The 21845-nt window shown below is 44.3% G+C and overlaps 1 long non-coding RNA gene across 1 annotated transcript in view; it reads right to left on the bottom strand.

The window, feature by feature from the left end:
• Positions 1-21845, bottom strand: part of LOC120369271 — a 61699-nt gene that overhangs the window by 33192 nt on the left and 6662 nt on the right. The window contains exon 3 of the long non-coding RNA XR_005583024.1: positions 6077-6172. This is a non-coding gene — a long non-coding RNA (uncharacterized LOC120369271). The remainder of the gene's footprint in view (positions 1-6076; positions 6173-21845) is intronic.

Genomic DNA, 21845 nt, shown 5'->3' on the forward strand with positions numbered 1-21845 from the left:
ACAGAGAAACTTAAGAACATTCCCACTTCGTAACACCTGTATACGACTAGTTATATACTTTAAAGGGTGTAAAATAATCAAGTATTGTGCTAAACACAATGATATTCCAAACTGACCACCAAATTTAAGTTGCATGTTTTTCCCCTCAGGTGAGAGCTCTGGGGTGGGGCTGGAGATGAGGGGTTCTCAGTGCAGGAGGGTGCTCAGGGTTGGAGTGCTGGGGGCGCAGGCTCTGGGGTGGGGCAGGGCTGGGGATAAGGAACTTGGGGTGCAGACAGGCTGCCCCAGGGCTAGGGCCAGAGAGGACTCCCACCCTGCCACTGGCAGCAGCAAGCTCCAGGGGAGGGACTTCTCCTCTTCCCCGCCCCCCTCAGCACACTCACTCTGCACCACAGTCACTGCCCAGGCTCCTAGGGCCTCTCTCAGGTCCAGAAAGCCCACTCGCCTCCCCTATGGTGGGTACCAGGGGGAGGGGGTTGCCATCACATGTGGCCTCCCCTGCTGCTGCCCCCCGCCACAGCCTCACTGGGGATGGGGCTGCCCCTTGCCCAGTGTGCGGCAGGAGTGGGGACTGCAAGGTGGTGGCGGGGGGGGGGGTAGGGTGTCACAAAATTCACCCAAGCCTCAGCTGCTCAGGTCTAGGAAGCCCTCTTCCCCCATCTCCCTTGTGGTGGGAGAGGGGGGGGGACTGCCATCACATGTGGCTTCCTTCCTCCCCCACTGCATCCTGCTGCCCCCTCCCTAGCTTCACTGGGGATGGGGCTTCCCTTTGCCCAGCATTGGGCAGGAGTGGGAGCTGCGGGGGGTGGATCACAGGGTCAAACCTCACCGAAGCCCCAGCAGCTGCTCAGGTGAGTGAGGTCCACTCCAGATGTCCATCTCCTAGCCGGAAGTCCCCTTGGCGTCTCCTCCAGTTGGGTGCCGGGGGGACGGGAGAGAGGGCTCCCATCCCAAGCATGTGCATGCCTCCTCCCCTCTCTCCCTCCCCCTCCCGAGATGCTCCAACAGTCTGCCGGCCACTGCTCTCTATAGCCTTAGGCAGAAGCAGCGGCAGGCAGCCCGCAGCACAAGCAAGGGAGAGAGGCATGGGCTGGATTTTTTTTCAGGCAGGGAAGCTCCGAGGCGGGGGGGAAAGAAACCCAGCTCCAAATATTGGTGGAGCACAGCCCCCAGCCTTGAATATTCCTGGTGCTCGGGCACCCTGAGCGATTATAACCTGCCGCCCCATAAGGCTCTCATTATTATGAAATTTTTTTAGTGGCCTTTTCCTTCCCTACTATTCTCCTCCCAAACCCCACCCGGGCTACCTTGTCAGTTCTCTCCTGCTTTTTATAATCAGTTAATAAAGAATACATGATTTTTAAATGAGAGTGACTTTATTTCCTTAGAAAGCAAGCTGTGATCGAAGGGTGGGTGGGGTTCATCAAGGAGAAACAAACACAACAGTCAGACTGTACCCTGGCCAGCGATGAAACTGGTTTTCAAAGCTTCTCTAATGCGCAGCGCTTCCTGGTGTGCTCTTCTTATCGCCCTGGTGTCTGGCTGCGCGTAATCAGCAGCCAGGTGATTTGCCTCAGCATCCCACCCTGCCATAAAGGTCTCCCCCTTACTCTCACAGAGATTGTGGAGCACACAGCAAGCAGCAATAACAATGGGGACATTAGTTTGGCTGAGGTCTGAGCGAGTCAGTAATGTGCGCCAGCGCACCTTTAAATGGCCAAATGCACATTTTACCACCATTCTGCACTTGCTCAGCCTGTAGTTGAACAGCTCCTGACTACTGTCCAGGCTGCCTGTGTATGGCTTCATGAGCCATGGCATCAAGGGGTAGGCTGGGTCCCCCAGGATAACGACAGGCATTTCAACATCCCCAACTGTTAATTTCTGCAGCCGTTTAAACAGAGTAGTCTTCCTGAAGATGCGAGCGTCATGAACCCTTCCCGGCCATCCCACGTGGATGTTGGTGAAACGTCCCTTGTGATCCACCAGTGCTTGCAGCACCATGGAAAAGTGCCCCTTGCGGTTTATGTAGTGGGTGCCCTGGTGCCAAGATAGGGATATGGGTTCCATCTATCGCCCCACCACAGTTAGGGAATCCCATTGCAGCAAAGTCATCCACTATGACCTGCACATTTCCCAGAGTCACTACCTTTCGTAGCAGCAGCTTAGTGATTGCTTTGGCTACTTGCATCACAGCAGCCCCCACAGGAGATTTGCCCACTCCAAATTGATTCCCGACTGAACGGTAGCTGTCTGGCGTTGCAAGCTTCCAGAGGGCTATCACCACTCACTTCTCAACTGTGAGGGCTGCTCTCATCTTGGTATTCTGGCGCTTCAGGGCAGGGGAAAGCAAGTCACAAAGTTCCATGAAAGTGCCCTTACGCATGCAAAAGTTTTGCAGCCACGGGGAATCGTCCCACACCTGCAACACTATGCGGTCCCACCAGTCTGTGCTTGTTTCCTGGGCCCAAAATCGGCATTCAATGGCTAGAACCTGCCCCATTACCAGCAGGATCTCCAAAGCGCAGGGGCCCGCAGTTTGACAGAATTCTGTGTCCATGTCCTCATCACTCTCGTCGCCGTGCTGCCGTAGCCGCCGCCCCTCGCCTGGCTTTGCAGGTCCCGGTTCAGCATTGGCTGCACGAGAATGCGCGAGGTGTTTAAAACGTCCATGATTGCTGTCTTCACCTCAGCAGGGTCCATGCTTGCCGTGGAATGGCATCTGCACAGTTCACCCAGGAAAAAAGGCACGAAACGGTTGGCTGCTGCTGCTTTCATGGAGGGAGGGGTGAGGCTGTACCCAGAAGCACCAGAGGCAATGTTTTTTGCCCCATCAGGCACTGGGATCTGAACCCAGAATTCCAATGGGCAGGGAAGACTGCCGGAACTATGGGATAGCTATGGGATAGCTACCCACAATGCAACGCTCCGGAAATCGACGCTAGCCTTGGTACATGGACGCACACCGCTGAATTAATGTGCTTAGTGTGGCCGCGTGCACTCGACTTTATACAATCTGTTTTACACAACCGGTTTATGTAAAATCGGAATAATCCCGTAGTGTAGACGTACTCTCAGTGAGTTCATTCACATACCATTTTTTTTGCACAATCCTCCCCCCCCAATTCTTGAAATGTTGATGAAGTTAAAGCCAGCTCTAATCTAAATGGTGACTGGTTGGTTATTTCAGACAGGGACATACACATGCTCTTTCTTCCCACTTTTAGTGGTGTTTTTATATTACACATCAGGTGAAGTAATTTATTTTAAACATAGGTAAGAGCTTTTGAAGTTTGCTACCCATCATGCCTGTAATTAGTTTTTTTTTTAACTAAAACATATTTTGAAGTCTTTTTTTACATTACTTGCTTTGTTCCCTATTAATAATTCCTTTTAAGATCAACAGTATTTTTTCCATTCAGCAACAAACCAAAATAAGTCTGAACAGAGTCTCTGTAAACTTTCCACAAATATTTCCATTGGCCTAAAACAGAGAATGGAAAGGTCTCCTAAAGGAGATTATTTAAAATGGGATAGTTATGAGTCACTGAGAAAGAGATAGTTTAAGTACTGTATTCACTATGGGATCAGTTCTGATCTTGTCAATGGGCAGCAAGTTAAGTTAATGGGAGTCCCATCACTGACTTCAGTGGGCACTGGGCCTACCGAGCAGTACTTTACACTGTAAATATATTGATTGACAGGACCACTTCTAGAAAAAAGATACTACTCAGCTTGAGGGTGGCTATCAGAATCTGACCCTGTATCACTTCACCTACCACAGAAATTAATTCAGCTACTTATAGGGTGGAAGGTGAAAACCCAGGAACACTTCAAGAGAGAGTTTTAACAAGATATTGAACACAAGTAATTTGTTTAATTAAACAAAAGAAAATATAAATGTCTGAATAAAACTTAGCCAGCACATCCACTCTGAAACAGCCACACTTGTGAAGAGGGCCATGAGATTATCAGTGACTAAAAGGACTCAGTGTCTTGATTTTCCCTTATCTGAGCCGGACATGTCTCTAGCACTATATCAGGGCATTGGTTCAATACTGATTCACAGGGAAGAATTCCACATGCTGAATCACTGGGCCCCTACTTCAGCAGCATTTTTGCTTCCACTGGAGTTCTCCCACCCAAGTGCTGATCTGGACTGACCCTGCTTAGTTTATGAGACCTGACAAGTTCACAGCCTGAAGTGATGTGGCCATCGGCACTTCCGCATGAGTGTTCTTTCCTCCGCCCCCCCTACCCCCAGCATTCAGTCCGGCATAGAATTCATCATTTAAGCTTGTGACAAACTGACAAAATCCAGTACATTTCAAACCAAGCCTTTCATTCTGTCCTGAACTCACCCTGTTTTGCCCAAGCATTACAGTATATCTGGTGCATCAGCCTCACTCAAATATATTCTTTTCTGACCAAAACGATTTAACATGCAACTTTCTATGCATCGGGATAAGAACAACACGTTTCCTTGCAATGTTATGGAGCTGTAACCAAAATGGGTTATAAACCCACTGGTGGTTGTAGATGAAGTCAAGTCACGTTATAGTCAGATTCAAAAAAACAAAAACAAAAAAACCCACCTCATGTTCTTCCTTTAATACTGATATTTTATGATCAGCCAGAATTCCACTGGTGATATTGAATTCCTGATGAAGTAGATCCACCACCATGAACAAAAAACATTCATTACTCTGTGCTCTGTTGTGTCTGCTGGCTAGTGAGGAGGTAGAGGCAGAGACCCTGCCCTTTTTCAGACAGCTACGGACAGATTTTCAAAAGAGCTTAGCAACGTGAACATCTGTTCCCAAATGTGGTGGCTCAACACTTGAAAATCTGCCCCCGAGTGCCCATGGAGACACTACTTGGGATCAAGGAATCTATTCCCTGTATGGAAATCTAGCCAGCTTCTGCATTGGCATGCTAAAGAGTAGGGAGAAGGTCCTTGAACTCATTCAACCACATCGGAACCAGTCAGTGTTCTGCCCTGCTTATAAAAACAGTCCTGCTAGCTGTAACTGGACTTCACATAATGTTTCATGAGCACTCATCTTGTTAAATAAATATTTTCAACAACAAATTTAAAAAAAAAAGCAATCTTGTTTGAACACTTTAAGGATCACCCTCTACTCCTCACCACCACCACTTCAGTCCACTCACAGGGCACAAGACAGCCATCTCAATTTTATTTAGCTAAAAGGCGGGTGTGTGGGGGGAAGATGCACTAATGATTCAGGAAACCTAGTGTCTATTCCTGGCATTGCCGCACATCTTGTCTATACAGATTAGCCCCGATTTTCCCATCCCTCCTGCAGTCAGCAATTGGTATAGCTGCACCAGCACAAAATCTTCGTGTACACATGGAAAACCATGTTTTGTGTCCCTCATGTTTGAAAACAGAATTAGCTCAACTAGTGCAAATCCTGGATTTCCTTTGGGTTTGGTCCTTTGGCGCTGCAGTGCTGGTGGCTATCTACCAATGGCTGCAATTGGGGTCAATGCTCAATTTAGATAAGGCCACAGACTTCCTACAGACTGCATTCTGCCTCATCTGTAAAATGGGGATAATAGCAATTTTCTGTGAAACTTAACCATGTCAGTGAAGTGCCTTGAGATCATGAGATGCAAGGCATTAGAGAAGTGCATAAAGCCTTTCAAAGATAAATCAATGGCTAGGTTTCCAAAAGCATTAACTTCCAAAGCCATTTTTTAAAAAAGATGCGTTAACTTGCATCTTGAAATATACTATTTGTCTCTTTTGATAATAGCATATTATCTCCCTACCAAGAGAGCTCAGATTCCAATTAGATTTCCACAATTTAACAACTTGTGAAAAACCTTAAATGTCACATTTTACACATGCAAATTTTGGATATTGTTTAAAAACAGTCACCTCCTAGCATATGAGCTTAATACATTTTACGTCAAGGAAGCTAAACATAAACGGCCCTATTCTCCACTCAATTTGTGCACGTAACTCCCATTGACATGAATGGCTGCCGCACGCATATCTGACTGAGCTAACTATAGCGCTAACAAGAATCTTACAATTATAGACAATTACCTTGGGTTTCTTGCACCTGGTGTTTACAAGAAGCCTTTGTTAACTGGATCCCTTGAAGAAGGGAAGATTTCCTGGTATGTAGAGGCTTCCACGTACCTAAAAATTTTAAAAAGTCCTATTAAAAAACCCCTCAGATACCTTTAATTGCTTGAGAGAAGGATCTCAGGCCTTCTCAGCCCAGGAAAATCAAACATCCTTTTCCAAATGGCACAGAAATCCTTATTGAAATTATGAGCTTGATTGCCACTAGTCCCGTGCAGGTGTGTGCGATGGAGACATTTCCCCACATTTATGCCCTGCACATGGCTAATGACAGTGTCGAGCCTGAGTACTGATGCAACTCAGAGCTGCCCTATATCTGCAGAGTAGGCATGGAAGAGTGTGGTGAAGGTAAGGCGATAGCCAAGTTCCTGCCCTCTTGTTAGTTTATGGGCAGCTGGTAGTGGCCCCAAAACTTAGGTTGTATTATACTTTCCATTATAAAAGATACTTATAACTTTTTTGGAGAAGCTATAAAACCTCTCATTGTTTGCAGCAAGCCTTTGAAAGTCAGTAGGGCCAAAGCCGTGGAGTTAGAGAGTGCTGTTTGCTTCTCATATGAAATCCTGTTCAGGTTTGACCGAGTTATTCACTTTTGAAAAATGCCAAGTCCCTTCCCTCATGAGAGTGCCCCAGGAAAGTTTTGGCAACAAGCCAAAATAAAAATCCAACAGGTTTCTGATGCCAGGGCCAGGCCACTGCCAAAGCAGCAGCAGCACCATAACCAGGGATTTCCCTCCACTCCCCCCTGTCCCCCACTGAATTTCCCCAACACCCTCCCAGTTTTGTGAATTAGTTGCATGCAGTGTTGCTAATTTAGTGATTGTTGGAAATTTGAATTGAAATTGAAACATTAAGACATACTTTAAAAGCATATAAAGTGTATGATAAAATACATGTATCTGAAAAAGTATAATAGATTTGAAAAGTATGAACATAGACTAGATTCCTTATACAGCTTTTGTTTTTATGACGATGTCAGTGCATTCATTCGGCGATGTTGGCCAAATGATGATTTGTAAGCAAAGTCTAAATGAGCTCTCCCTGACAGCTAGTGATGAGCTGGGGCTGGGGGGAAAGGTTTCAGGACCAGATTGCATTTACAGTCACACCTAATCTACCTAGGTATCCGGCAAACAGAGCTGTGTTGCCCAAGTGATAGATTTTGGCTGGGGTTGGGTTACAAACCACTTGAATGAGGGGATAGCAGGGGAATGAAATGTTGTTATTCTTATTGTATGAGTAAAGGGCAGTAGAACTGTACTTAGCCTGTGCTGATTGAGGGCATCAAGAGAGAGGGTGGGGACAGGTGTTTTGCTTGATGGTCTGCCTGAGTCACAAGTACTATTTGACCTGCCCCTCTCCTCTGTTTAAAGATAAGAGCTGATTAGGCTCCATAGATAGACTTTTGTTTTGTTAAATAACCATTACAGCTGAAAATCACTGATAATCAGGTCTAAGTGGAAGAGAAGGCCCAGTCTGCACTAGCAGCAAGGTTCCCCCACTGAGAGCTCAGCTGAAAAAAAAAATCACTGTGAGCTGGGTGAAATCTCAAGAAACATGTGAACAAACATGGGTGTGGCATCATACTTTCTATTTAAGCAAGAAATACCACACAAGCGGGGCAGGACAGCAGAATCCGTGGAGCAGCCAGGCATGGTAAGCCAAAAACTTTTGGCTGCTTTAAAGTCAATGTATACCACTGTCCTCTTGCTACAGGCAATCCTGAAAGCATAAACTCTGCCCCTGTTCCACCCCCTCGCGTCTGTTCCCTGGGAAAGATCCCTGTATGCTGCCACTCTGCAGCCTCCACCACGTGGCTGTAAAGTGACGCTCATTGTTATGCAAAGGAACAGTGAAGCACTCCCAATACTAATAGTACACAAATTACTGTAATTAAATGCAGGAGTCTCCGAGCGAGATCACCCTGAGGAGGGTCACTGAGGCAGATAGAGAGCGCATGCTGCATGAAAGCCAGCACAAACCAGGGGCCTATGCGGCCATGCTCGTGGAGGCAATGCTCCCGGAGTACCTGATGATAGCCTGGCGCGGAAAAGTGTGCTACCACGGAGCACCCAATAAGGCAGCTCTCCCCAGGAACCTCATGCGGAGGCTTTTTGATTACCTGCAGGAGAGTTTCTCGGAAATCTCCCAAGAGGATTTCTGTTCCATCCCCATATATATTGACCTTCTTTTCAACTAGTAACTATTCCTGCTCCATTAAAAATAAATGTTAACATCTTTAAAGCACTTACAGACTGATCCTTCCCCTGATTCAGGGTCTGGGGTAACGGCTCGGGAGGGTTGGTAGGGGATCTCAGTGAGGGTGATGAAGAGATCCTGGCTGTCGGGGAAATCAGCGTTGTAAGCGCTGTCGACTGCCTTGTACTCCTCATCTTCCCCGTCCGCGAACATCTCCGAGGAACAGTCCGTCGACAGTATCCCATCCTCAGAGTCCACGCACACTGGTGGGGCAGTGGTGGCAGACCCACCGAGAATGGCATGCAGTGCCTCGTAGAACCGGCATGTCTGGGGCTGGGCTCCGGAGCGTCCGTTTGCCGCTCTGATTTTTTGGTAGCCTTGTCTCAGCTCCTTGACTTTAACGCGGCACTGCATTGTATCCCGGCTGTATCCTCTGAGTGCCATGGCTTTGGAGACCTTCTCGTAGGTCTTTGCATTCCATTTGTTGGAGCGCAGCTCCGAAAGCACAGACTCATCGCCCCACACAGCAATGAGATTCAAGACTTCCTGGTCAGTCCATGCTTGGGCCCTCTTTCTAGTCTGAGATTCCCTGGACTCCTCTGCTGGAGAGCTCTGCATCGTTGCCAGTGCTGCTGAGCTCGTCCCGATGTCCACACAGGAAATGAGATTCAAACTGGCCAGACAGGAAAAGGAATTCAAATTTCCCCGGGGCTTTTCCTGTGTGGCTGGTCAGAGCATCCAAGCTCAGACTGCTATCCAGAGCGTCAACAGAGTGGTGCTCTGTGGGATAGCTCCCGGAGCTACTAAGATCGATTTGCATCCACACCTAGCCTAATTAGACATAGCCATGTCGAATTTAGCGCTACTCCCCTCATCGGGGAGGAGTACAGAAGTCGAACTAAATAGCTTCGTGGTGTGGACGGGTGCACGGTTAATTCGAATTAACGCTGCTAAATTCGAATTCAAGTCCTAGTGTGGACCAGGCCAGAGTGACGAATGAATGAAGATTTGACTTCAACTTCTTATCATCACTAGTGGCTTGGCCCGATGTTTATGCTATGTTTTCTGGGATGAAAGAAGTAGAAATTCATCTCTTGCTACTCCTAGTCACAACAGCTACAGATGAGTGTTCTTTTTTTATCATTGAATAGAATTTTGTGTTCTGAAAGAAGTCACCTTCTGCCTGATTATGTGAATGAGCTAAATGAGCAGATCAATTGAAGGAATGAAAGTACTGGAGACACGAGAAGCTACCAAAGATGAACACATTGCATTCAAGAAGTTCATTAACAGGAGTCGTGCAAAATTATAACAAGAAACCAAGAAGGATGTAGATGTCATGCATCAAAGAATGCTTGAACACCCCCCTTCCCCCCATTTCAATTCCTAGGGAAAACACTGACCACAACCACATGTTACACTGAGAACAGGAAACTGCTGGAACAGTGAGAAGGGTAGGGGGAAAAAAAAAGTCAGAGAAAAGCTGGGCTGAGCTCTCACCCCTGTTTCAAGCACCTATAAACTTGGCACCAGTGGCCCATTCCTATTCCCACATAGGGCAGAAGACCCCACTCGTGCGAGACAGAGCTGGCTTTGGCTTCCCCGATCAACCCGCAGACCCAATATACAGCTCCAGTGGCTCATGGACTCCTCTGGGATAATATTCCTTGTACGTATGGATTATGGTGATATGAATCATAGAAGATTAGGATTGGAAGAGATGTCAGGAGGTTATCTAGTCCAACATCCCCAGGCAATAAGTTCTATAAGTTGACTGTGTGTTGTGTGAAGAAGTATTGCTGATGTTTGTTTTAGGTCTACTGCCTATTAATTTCCCTAGGTGACCCCAGGTTCTTGTATTATGTGAAAAGGCAAACAACACTTCCCTATTCACTTTCTGCACATCATTCATGCTTTTATAGACCTCTATCCCATCCTCCCTTAGTCATCTCTTTTCCAACCTGAACAGTCCCATTCCTTTTAATCTCTCCTCTTATGGAAGCTGTTCCATACCCCTAATAATTTGTTGCCCTTCTCTGTGCCTTCTCCAATTCTAATGTATTGGGTTTTTGAGATGAGGTGACCACAACTTCACACAGTATTCAAGGTGTGCGGATACCATGGATTTGTATAGCAGCATTATATTACCTATCCTTTTCCTAATGGTTCCTATCATCACTAGTTTTTTCAACCGCCCCTGCACATTGAGCACATGTTTTCAAAGAATTATCCACAATGACTCCAAGATCTCTTTCTTGAGTGGTAACAGCTAATTTAGACCCCATCATTTTGTATGCATAGTTGGAAAATATAATCCCAACGCACTTTACTTTGCACTTGGCATTGAATTTCATCTGCCATTTTGTGCCTAGTTTGCAATCATGACCGGGATATGAGAGGTCTGACCTAGTGGTCAAAGCAGGAGTCGGGCCAGGTCAGATACCGGGAGGTCACTTTTGAAAATTCAGACTTCAAATTCCTTCACAGACATGAATTTATAGGCAGATCCTCATCTGGTGTAAATCAGCATAGCTCCATTTAAGTCAATTAGTAGTATTACCAGAGTTCTAGGTATTGTACGAACACAGACTACAGCTAAACCAGTTTGTGTCAGCTGAAGGTCTGCCCCTTAAAGTTTGCATATTATGGTTATAGTTTCATATATTCATTCTCTCTCTCTCTCTCTCTTATGTATCTATCTATCTGTTATACCTTGAGAAGTCTTGCCACCATAAAATTCTAAGTTGAAGTTGTTGCTATACCTTGCAAAGCCAGAAAGTCAAATAAGAAAATAAGAAACACATTTGGTCAAAATTGGCCTGTTTAGATCTTTTATTGCCCTTTCTATTAAACTCTTGGCTCAGAAATAGCATTTTTTAATGTGACTGTCTCAGAGAAATTGTCTGCAGATTCCAGGTCGAGATTTTGAGTTTACAAACAAAGCTTGAGGCCCACTCAGTGTTTAGTCCACAGCTTTTTGTTGTGGTTGCTAGAAATGGCAAGCTCCATTTTTGAGCTAGCCAGCCTAAAGGGATTTAGCCATTCTTTATATTCAGTTCACACATTTCTGAAAATGGAGGCTGCTGGTATTATTAGGGTATAAAAACAGGAGGCAGACATTCACAGAGCTAGCAATATCCTAGTCTTTATGGAATGGATATTAAAAAAAAAGAAGCCACCATAGGAAAGTCACTAAGTGAATTGCACTGGATGCAAAGTTCTGCACCCAACTTCAGGATTAGTTTAAAGCAGGGGTCGGCAACCTTTCAGAAGTGGTGTGCTGAGTCTTCATTTATTCATTCTAATTTAAGGTTTCGCGTGCCAGTAATACATTAACATTTTTAGAAGGTCTCTTTCTAGAAGTCTATAATATATAACTAAACTATTGTTGTATGTAAAGTAAATAAGGTTTTTTAAATGTTTAAGAAGCTTCATTTAAAATTAAATTAAAACGCAGAGCCCCCTGGACCAGTGGCCAGGACGGGCAGTGTGAGTGCCACTGAAAATCAGCTCACGTGCCGCCTTTGGCACGCGTGCCACAGGTTGCCTACCCCTGGTTTAAAGTGATTAAATGTCTGAAGATGTGTAGCTACTCACGCTCTCTCTCTAATTATGTGTGAACCTGAAAAGTTTTGGGGGTTCAATACAAGTGAGCACCCTACATTTCTAAACTCCATCCAGTCTGACTTTTCAGTTTGAAGAGTTGGCCTAGAAATCTTGCAACAACAAGCCTTTCCCCTACACCCCTCAAAATTCACTGTTGCTTCCTACTCTGGGGAGGCTGGAAATATGGACCAAATACAAGAAAACATGGAAAATTAAAAAGGGCTAGATTTGGCTGCCCTTACTCACAACGAACACCACTTTCTTGCTCATGTAGTCTCACTGAAGTCAATAGGACTACTTGTCAATAGGAGGCTCCTCAACCAGAGTAGGAACAACAGAATCAGGCCCATAAGAGTCAGAATTCCATTTCTCATTAAAAGATTGGATTGGTACAACGACAAGAATGAACAAGAGTCAAATCTCCATGGGAGAACAGTTTGCCTTCTCCTGTCTGTACAAAGGACTTCTGTTTCTCTGTACACAGGGTCACGTCTATGGATTTCTGCTGAAATAGCTATGTCAGTGAGAGGTCTGACCAGGTGTGCCAGCAAAAGCCTCAGTATAGATGCAGTTATACAGGAAAAATAGTGCTTATGCTCAGGGGAGGTGGGGAAGAAGGCTGGAATAAGTGATACTGGGAAAAGCACAGCTTTTGTCAGTATAAGTGGTACTATGTGTGCTATGCTGGTAAAATATGCTAGTATAAGCACCTTGCCAGTATAACTAGAGACCTACCCATAGACGAAGTACACATTCTGCTTTCATAGCTAAACATACATCAGAAAATCTCAAAAGAATTTAGGGCCAGATTCTACCACCTTTACTCATTTTGCACATTTAATTTTTACTGTAATACAATGACATAGGACATGCAAAGAGCATCCCAGAATAGACAGGCATGGTGGACCCTTCTTTGTACCCTAAGCAATGTTTGATGGCATATGAAGGATTCAGATTCTTTAAAACCAATAGGCTCCCAGCCATTACCTTCCACGGTACTCTCCTTTGGTTACTCTGGCTCTGTTTCAGCTCTGCAATCTCACAGTTGATCAAGAGGAGCAACTTTTAAATTTATTTATTTACCCATACGGAAAATAGAAGCTGCTGAGAAAAAAAAAAAAAAAGAGAAATAGCCATCATTCACTTCTGTATTTCCCCCAGAGCTATGCGATTCCTTAACAGATAATTACCGTAAGTATAAAACAATAGAGGCTGCTTGTCTGGCTGAAGTGTGAAGACATATTTACATTGCATAGTTGGGGGTGATTAGCTCTTTCAATGTCAACAGGAGATGAAGGATGACAGGCAGAAACACAGTCAGCTTTTAAAGACAGAGGTATGATTTAATTACTACAAAGGTTTAATTTTTTTAGGTTATTTTGTACAAGATATAAACTGTATTTGATAGCAATTCATTTCTTAGTTTCCTATTGAGCTGAAGATGGTCTAGTTTAAAGTCTTAGTTTAAAGTTACAGAAGTTCTGTCTACACTACAACTATTTCCTTATACAACACAGGTTTCCTTCAGTGTTGACATATGTATTCCAGAACCATGCTGCAGCCTTGGACGTGATTCTGACCATGGCTAGCCAGAGCCTCCCCATTGAAGATGCTGGAACTAGAATGAGAATTGTAGGCCACTGGAATGATTTCAGAATATTGCTTAAGGAAAGGAGAGGCAAACCTATTCCTGGAATATTTCCAACCACATTTACAGACTGAAGGGGTTGATATAAGCTTCCAAAGTATAGATTCTTATATAATGCAAACCAGAGCCTCCAAACACTTGAGGCTCATCCTATCATCAGTTGCTGATGGGGTATATTCTTTCAAGATAGAAAGTAGCAGAGTACAACTTTTCAGCCAGGCCACTGGCTGACAGGATAGAGCATCTCGTCAGTATGGATAAAGGACTTACTGAACAAACTCATGGCTGACTAACTAGCCTTTTTGAATTCTGCCTTCTAGAACGTTCCAAAACTGCAGTCACCACAGCTTTACACTTGCACTCAGAACCTCTCAGGAGCTGCTCAACATTTTTGTGAGAGCAGGCTCAATGTCTGCAAATGCACTTCTGGACTGTAAAAAGCAGCTCCTGTGGATTAGTTTAGAAGAACAGAATTTATTTTCCAATCAATAGATCCTCAACTGCCTTTGATGGAGCTACACCAGCGGAGGATCTGACCCTACATGAGAGGAGAAAGAGACAACTAGGAAAAAAAAACAAAAATGAAATCTGTGTGGGGGGGATTCCTCATGTATGAGAATGGACTAAAAGGCAGACACTAAACGAATGCCTGGTGCAAATATTGGTTGTCACTAGCACATTAGTATAACCTACAAAATGTAGAAATCTGTAACCTAAAGTTAAGTATTTATTTGCTGTCATCTTGGGGAGCACAGTGTGTGTGTGTGTGTGGGGGGGGAGCAGGCTTCAAATGGATAGAATTTGTGCTGCTAATTCCCCCCAAATTCTCTGTCCTGTGCCTTCCTTTCAGTCCTTGTCTCTGACCAAATAGCTAATTCTCCCTGCTAAAATAGCTTAAAAACATGACAGTCACAAGACAGTCTTTTCCCCTCAACTGAAATTCATTTTAAAACAATAAATGATGTAACTGAATTTATGTTTCTATTATAAGTTAAAGTTCTATTCCTGGCAGTGGATATGAGGGAAATGGGCTACTGGAAAGCAAAAATATAATTCTTTCCTTGACCTTAGTCCCTTCAACTTTCCCTCCTTTGCTACAATTTAACCCTGGTGTAGACAGTACTATGTCAACAGGAGGCCTTCTCCCATTGACATAGCTACTGCCTCTTGGGGAGATGGATTAACTATGCTGATTGAAGAAACTCTGTCATCGGCATAGTAGCATCTTCACTGAAGTTAGAGGGAGAGAGAGAGCGCAGTCAGCAAAACAAACATAGCCTCTTGACTATGGCTCCAAGAGGGAGCAGAGAGACAAAGATCCTTGGGAAATAACACTGACTGGAAAGACAGACTTAGAAATTGTGAGCAAAGAAACCGCCTGCTGTTTGTTTCCACTGTGTCCCAGAAACAGGACTTTGAGTACATTCTTTGCAAATTAACAGGATTGAACCAAAGAATATACCTGTCTCTCATCATCCACTTTGCCTCCCAATGGGAACAATCCTTCCAGGCCCAAATATTGGCTAATTGCCTGGCCCAAAAGGGCAACATTAGCATCAGTGGAGTTATGCCTGCTTCAGAGCAACGAGTGGTGAATTCCCTAAACCCTATGTATTTTATAGCTTGACTGAGGAAGCGGTGGCTTTGCAAAAGTTGATGTTCCAGGAAGAGGATATGCTGTTACTGTGCAGGCTAACCAGAGTGCTTATTCAGTTATGCTTCCTCAGTCAGTCAAGCAGGGAAAACGGAGGCTCCTGGCTCATTTGGACCTAAGAATCCTGTGTTAACTAGCTGTCATTATTTCAAATAGAAAGTCTGACCCATGGAACTGTTTAGTAACTTGCATTGGGCTGTCCTGTTTATGATGCATGTGTTATCTTGCAACAGTGCCTATAAATAATGTTGCCCTCCAACTATAGTTATGTCCAATATTGTGTTAATCCTGGCATCCTAGCATAGTAATGTTATTGGAATAGTGCTTCTTTTTCTTTCCTCGAAGGAAGAAAAATCAGAAAGGAAAAAAAAATGAATATGATAAGGTTTCTTTTTTCCATCTTGACTTATTTCTGTCAAGCACAGTGAGTTGTTTGTATTCCGGAAAACTGGCCACTGCTAGCTGGTGAGCTCATTGCTGTTTGTTCTCTGAAGAGACACTGAGCCAGATGTGCAGCCTGCGCCAATCAGTGAAGCGTCACTGGAGTAAATAGAGCTATGCTAAATTACACCAGCTAGCAACTGATATGTACTCTCAGCCATTGCTGCTGCTGAGCATTCCAAAATGGAATCCCCTGCAGAAGCAGTTTGCGAGCGACAGATAAAGCAGCAATTATCCGGGAAAGAACACTGTGAGAGTCCCCAGTGCACAGAGGGAAGAACCTACAGTTCAAGGATATGTTGTGAAGGGGCTGAGAGATGGGAATCTAGTTACACCAATGAGCTTGCTTGGCTCCTGGAGTCTTCAAAAGGAAAAAAAAACAAACCACATACGACTACACTCTGCCTGACTAACACAGTCCCGCACTGGAGTGTAGATGGACACCACCCAGAAGGGCATCAGAGGAATAAAACCGCAGAGATCAGAATGCCTTAATACGCTCATTGGTGCACTGGGGCTGTGCGGAACAAGGTAGACTACAACCTTCTTCACCTTGTGAAGAATGCAGCATACTTCCGCCCATGCACGGAAGTGAGGGAAAGTAGAGTCCCAGCCCTGCTTATTCCTCCCCTCCATGGGACAACACATTTTAGGAGCAGCTCTATACCCCCACAAGGGCACAGGCTGCCCTACTGTCCAGACCTGATGTGGCACCAGGAGATATAGAGAAGCTACTTGTTCCCTTCAACAGCTCAGCTGCCAGAGAGCTGGACAGAACCTTGCCCTGAATGGTTTTTTGTTATTTTTTTTTAAATGTTTACCTTTATTAATACCAGACTATTAAAAACACAGATAGGAAAAAAAATCTGTTTACAATTCTGTGTTTGGGCTGTGTGGTTACGTTCTGTGTTTGTTAGAAGCTCGTGTGGTCAGCTACACTGCCTAGCATTCACGATCTAGCAAGATACTATTGGATGAGGTTTTCTAACACTGCCAAAAATTAAATGTAGAATTTTTTTTCCATTGAATTAAAAAACAATTAATAGTCCTTAGCCATGCAGATTTGCTTTCCATTAATATGCCAGCATTTGAACTTAAAATTTGCCTTCACAAGTATGCACAACTAATATAGCTCACTTGCTAGAATAGTCACCCAAAAGCAAATGCAAAAGGATCATGAAAGGGAATTTATCTAAAAATCAATGGCACCTGTGCTTTTTATCCAATTCCTGCACTGAAACAATATTTACACCAGCACAGAAATGGGGTTAATATTGCTACATTGTAGCATGACAGCATCAATCTTCAGCATGATGTAATACGACAGTGTCATGATGTTGCATCCCAGTGTGGTGACACAATGTGAGTAAGTCATGATAAATAATCACACTTTTTGTGTAGGGTTGGAAGGGATTGCAAGAGGTCACCCAGTCCATCCCCCTGTGCTGAGGCAGGATTAAGTATACAGTTATGAACTGGGTTAAACCTTGTTTTGGGCTGAGTTAAAACCTCGTTGAAAATGAAGTGTGTACCTGCCCTTCATTTAAGATTGTTGTAAGCGACAGCTAGTGGGACACACCTAACAAAAGGCATAGTAGAGTTTTACCAGAAACCAGAGGTTTGGGGCTGCAACCTACAAGAGTATTCTTTTGGTTCCAATCCCTCCTGCGTTTAGAGAAGCAGAACCACACACGTTCCTTGTAAATAAGATTACAAAGAAAATACCAGACTCCATCATCAAGTTAGACTCCCAACTGGAACATCTCCAGAAACCTGAACTTTGACTAGCCACTCAGGTCCAAAAGGGGCAACAATATCTAGACCATCTCTGTCTAACGGACCTGTTCTTAAAAGTCTTTAGTGATGGGGATTCCACAACTGTCCCAAGTAACATGTTCCTCTGCTTAAGTTTTATAGTTACAAAGTTATTCCTAATATCTAATCTGAATCTCACTTGCTACAAACTAAACAGATTTCTTCTTGTCCTACCTTCTATGGCCATGGAAAACAATTGATCACCATCTTTTTAACAGTCTTTTACAAATTTGAAGACTGAAGTCCTCTTGCAGCTCCCTCATCTCCAGGCTAAACATGCCCCAGTTCTTCCAACCTTTCATCAGATCACGTTTTCTAAAACTCATCATTTCTGTTGCTCTCCTCTGAACTCTCTCCAGTTTGTTCACCTCTTTTTTGGAATGTGATGCCCAAAACTGGACACAGTTCTCTAGCTGAGGCCTCATCATACAGTGGTAAACTATGTATTTAGGCTTCCAATTATACTGAAAAATACTCTAATTAGTAGAGCTGGTCAAATAAAATTATATATATATATATATATATATATATATATATTTTATCAGAAAACAGAACAGTTTTCTATCAGAAAATGCAGTTTAATCAAAATTGAATAATTTTACAGGAATACATCAATTCGACAAAGTTTCCAATGGGAAAAAGAGTCAAATAATTCTGACTCCCATTTAATCTCACTTCATTTTGTTTGGCTTCTATTATATTATACAATAACACTGAAATGTTATCAAAATGATTACATGGTTGAACATGAAAAGATTTTATATTTGTTTTGTTGAAAATTTTGGCTCTTTGTTCCAAATTGGAGCAAAGACATCTGAAATTCCCACAGAATGGAGATTCTTATTTCTGATCAGCTCTAATTAGTCTCCTAAAAGCACTTTCAATTCCTTAGTCTACCACAGATTTGTTGAATAAACTCACACAATTCACATAAATACTCTGTACCTCAGAGCTTTTCTAGACTAGAGAAATTTGTAGATCTTGAAACTATATACAGTCGCACCTCTACTGTAGATAGATGGCATTGGTACAGTGTCTACATTAGGACGTTGCACCATTAATTCACACCAGCGAGCATTCCCCTGAGGTAGATAAGCTTTCAGTTTTCTCTGCTGTAGTAAAACAAGGATAAAAATGCTCCAGATAGCTGGTCAGAAAGTTCTGATGAAAAACAGTTTTTCCAGCTAGCTCCAATTCCCTGAGCTATAAGGGCACAAATGTAGGGTACGTCTACACTACGGGACTATTCCGAATTTGCATAAACCGGTTTTGTAAAACAGATTTTATAAAATCGAGTGTGCGCGGCCACACTAAACACATTAAATCGGTGGTGTGCGTCCACGGTCCGAGGCTAGCGTCGATTTCTGGAGCATTGCACTGTGGGTAGCTACTCCGTAGCTATCCCATAGTTCCCGCAGCCTCCCCCGCCCCTTTGAATTTCCGGGTTGAGAAATTCATTGTCGCGGGTGGTTCTGGGTAAATGTCGTCAGTCACTCCTTCCGCTGGGAAAGCAACGGCAGACAAGCATTTCATGCCTTTTTTCCCTGGATTGCCCTGGAAGATGCCATAGCATGGCAATCATGGAGCCTGTTTAGCCTTTTGTGACTGTCACCGTATGTGTACTAGATGCCGCTCACAGAGGCGATTCAGCAGCGCTACACAGCAGCATGCTTTTGCTTTTGCATGATAGCAGGGATGGTTATCAGCCATATTGTACCATCTACCATACCATAAATTGGTAATAAGATGATTGTGGCTACCAGTCCTTTTGCACTGTTCCATTTGCTGCTGTCATAAGTGCCCCTGGCTGCTCTTAGCCAGGGGCGCAAAAGCCAAAATTGGGAATGACTCCCTGAGTCAATCCCTCCTTTTTGGTATCTAAAAATAGAATCAGTCCTGCCTAGAATATGGGCAAGTCCCTAGAATATGGGCAAGTCCCCTAGTCCTGCCTAGAATATGGGCAAGTGTACTAGAGAACCACCAAGGGGACTTGCCCTAGAATATGGGCAAGTCCCCTAGTCCTGCCTAGAATATGGGCAAGTGTACTAGAGAACCACTGTATCATAGAACCAAAGAGCACAGCTGCTCTGTGTCAGATCCTGCAGAAATTATGAGCTGTATGCTATTCACAGGGGGTGCTCCTGCAACAACCCCACCTGTTGATTCCGTTCTTCCCTCAGCCTTCCTGGGCTACCGTAGCATTGTCCCCCCACTTGTGTGATGAAGTAATAAAGAATGCAGGAATAAGACACAGTGATTTGTTAGTGAGATATGAGTGGAAGGCAGCCTCCAGCTGCTATGATAGTCCAGACAGGACAGTAAGGAGTGTGTAGGAGAGGAGCCCAGCATCCCTCTGCTAGTTCAGGGGCACTTGAATCTTTTCTTTACACATGAAGGGTGGGGGCTGAGGGCGCTCAGCCCCCTGTTTCTATGACGATGATGGTTATCAGCCATATTGCACCATCTACCATGAAAAATTAGGACCAGGTGCCCTTGATCGACCTAACAGATGCTGGTCATCATGGTTACCAGTCCTTTTGCACTACCCCTTTTGCCAATAGGCTGATGACGAGGACGGATACCAGTCGTATTGTACCATCAGTCAGCCATAGCGTGGAGGGAGCAAGGATGTTGGTGTTGAGTGCTGCACCATCGCGTCTATCTGCAGCATTCATTAAAGATAGGGTGACATGTAAAAGAGTCAAGAGAGGATTGTTTTCCCTTTCACTTCTGGGGGTGGGTGGGGGGGGGGTGCGTAAATTGCTGAGCTATGCCCTGACCCACCGCGGACACTGTTTTTGACCCTAGAAGCATTTGGAGCTCAGCCAAGAATGCAAATGCTTTTCAGAGACTGCAGGAACTGTGGGATAGCTTGAGTCCTCCAGTCCATGAGCGTCCATTTGATTCTTTGGCTTTCCGTTACGCTTGTCACGCAGCAGTGCACTGAGTCCCTGCTATGGCATCTGTCTGGAGATATTTAAAAAATGATTTTGAATGTCATCTTCTGTAAAGGAGCTCTGATAGAACAGATTTGCCTGCCCTTACAGCGATCACTGATTAACTGCATCACCACCTGTGCTGATCAGAGCTCCACGCTGGGTAAACAGGAAATATTCAAAAGTTCGCGGGGCTTTTCCTGTCTACCTGGCCACTGCATCCGAGTTCAGAATGCTGTCCAGAGCGGTCACTGGTGCACTGTGGGATACCGCCCGGAGGCCAATACCGTCGATCAGCGGCCACACTAACCCTAATCCGATATGATAATATCGATACTAGCGTTACTCCTCTTGTTAGGGAGGAGTACAGAAACCGGTTTAAAGAGCCATTAAAATCGATATAAGGTGCCTCCTAGTGTGGACGGTTGTGGCGTTAAATCGGTTTTACGCTCCTAAAACCGGTTTAAACGCGTAGTGTAGACCAGGCCGTAATCTCCTCTAAAGATGGTAGGTATCTGTATTGTCTCTTTATACTTTTCTGTGGTAGATAGTTCACAAACCTACTGTACTAGGTGAGAAAATAGGCAAGGAAAAGGTAAGGAAGTTCAGTGACTCTGTGCAATTCCAGAATTAAACCACTGAAATGGCTAATAAACAGGAACAACAATTCCCTACCAATGGATAGGGTGTGCATGCACTTGCATGTGACAACACGTGAGAGAGGGTGCTGAATGGCTGATGGTATTTAAATATATAGTTGTCAAAATGTGTTCTTTTCAGCTGCCAGTGAACGGTAAGGATATTATAGCTAAAATGCACCCCCTAGTTGTTAGGATTCCCCTCTGGGAACACAGGCAAGAGCTGCAGGTTTAGATTGGTTTTCCAGCTTGACTGAAGACTTCTCCTATTAAATAATGCTCTACATATGTGTTATCAAATGCACCTTGGTGAAAGCACTTCACCTATTAACAAAAGCATTAGCAGATATTACTCATACAAAGAACAGAAGCTAGTGAATATTGTACATATTAGGATACCAGACATTAACGACACAGTTTATGCAGCACCTCTTCCCACTATTTGCCTTCTTTAAATGCCTTCCTTGAAGTGGCAGGCTTCCATTCCACAGCTACCTGATAGAGATGCGAGCAGACAGAGACTCTTGAAGTTGCCGCTCAGTGCTAGCCATATGTTATTTGCAGTTGCAGAAGACTTACTTATTAAAATTCAGAGCAGCTGTGTTCAGTGATAACTGCATACGACCAGCATTACTACTTTTCCTGGGAGCCATGCCATTATCAACTCTATCAGGTGAAACAGCAGCCAAAGGGAAAGAAAGTCACAGGCAGCTGAAAGACAGACATGAAACCCCAAGGACTGGTTTCAACTGTAACATTTATTCAGCTCAAATAAAAAATTTGAAGACTC

Source organism: Mauremys reevesii, linkage group 7 (genome assembly GCF_016161935.1).
Source record: "Mauremys reevesii isolate NIE-2019 linkage group 7, ASM1616193v1, whole genome shotgun sequence".
NCBI lineage: Eukaryota > Metazoa > Chordata > Testudines > Geoemydidae > Mauremys > Mauremys reevesii.